Source organism: Bison bison, unplaced genomic scaffold (assembly GCF_000754665.1).
Source record: "Bison bison bison isolate TAMUID 2011002044 unplaced genomic scaffold, Bison_UMD1.0 scf7180017864483, whole genome shotgun sequence".
Lineage (NCBI taxonomy): Eukaryota > Metazoa > Chordata > Mammalia > Artiodactyla > Bovidae > Bison > Bison bison.
Genome location: NW_011495043.1, coordinates 1,814,670 through 1,816,014, shown reverse-complemented (window position 1 = coordinate 1,816,014; position 1,345 = coordinate 1,814,670).

The window sequence follows — 1,345 nt, the reverse complement described above, 5'->3', positions numbered from 1 at the left end:
CTTTTACACACAGAATCCCATACAGAATCCCAACTCTGGGCCTTTTCTATCTCCATTCCCATTCCTTATCAATATTTAGGAAATTCCAAATTCAAGACGTGGTTCACAGGTCATCATCTTTGCAGTGCCCTACCCAGCTCTCTGCCAATGTGCTACTTTATTTTTTTAATATAAATTTATTTATTTTAATTGGAGGCTAATTACTTTACAATATTGTATTGGTTTTGCCATATATCAACATGAATCAATCATGGGTGTACACGTGTTCCCCATCCTGAAGCCCCCCTCCCACCTCCCTCCCCATACCATCCCTCTGGGTTATCCCAGTGCACCAGCCCCGAGCATCCTGTATCATGCATCAAACCTGGACTGGCGATTCGTTTCACATATGATATTATACATGTTTCAATGCCATTCTCCCAAATCATCCCACCCTCACCCTCTCCCACAGAGTCCAAAAGACTGTTATATACATCTGTGTCTCTTTTGCTGTCTCACATACAGGGTTATCATTACCATCTTTCTAAATTCCATATATATGCATTAGTATACTGTATTGATGTTTTTCTTTCTGGCTTACTTCACTCCGTATAATAGGCTCCAGTTTCATCCACCTCATTAGAACTGATTCAAATGTATTCTTTTTAATGGCTGAGTAATACTCCATTGTGTATATGTACCACAGCTTTCTTATCCATTCGTCTGCTGATAGACATCTAGGTTGCTTCCATATTCTGGCTATTATAAACAGTGCTGTGATGAACATTGGGGTACACGTGTCTCTTTCAATTCTGGTTTCCTCAGTGTGTATGCCCAGCAGTGGGATTGCTGGGTCGTATGGCAGTTCTATTTCCAGTTTTTTAAGGAATGTCCACACTATTCTCCATAGTGGCTGAACTAGTTTGCATTCCCATCAACAGTGTAAGAGGTGGGAGTTCCCTTTTCTCCACACCGTCTCCAGCATTTATTGCTTATAGACTTTTGGATTGCAGCCATTCTGACTGGTGTGAAATGGTACCTCATTGTGGTTTAGATTTGCATTTCTCTGATAATGAGTGATGTTGAGCATCTTTTCATGTGTTTGTTAGCCATCTGTATGTCTTCTTTGGAGAAATGTCTGTTTAGTTCTTTGGCCCATTTTTTGATTGGGTCATTTATTTCTCTGGAATTAAGCTGCAGGAGTTGCTTGTATATTTTTGAGATTAATTCTTTGTCAATTGTTTCATTTGCTATTATTTTCTCCCATTCTGAAGGCTGTCTTTTCACCTTGCTTAGAGTTTCCTTTGTTGTGCAGAAGCTTTTAATTTTAATTAGATCCCATTTGTTTATTTTTGCTTTTATTTCC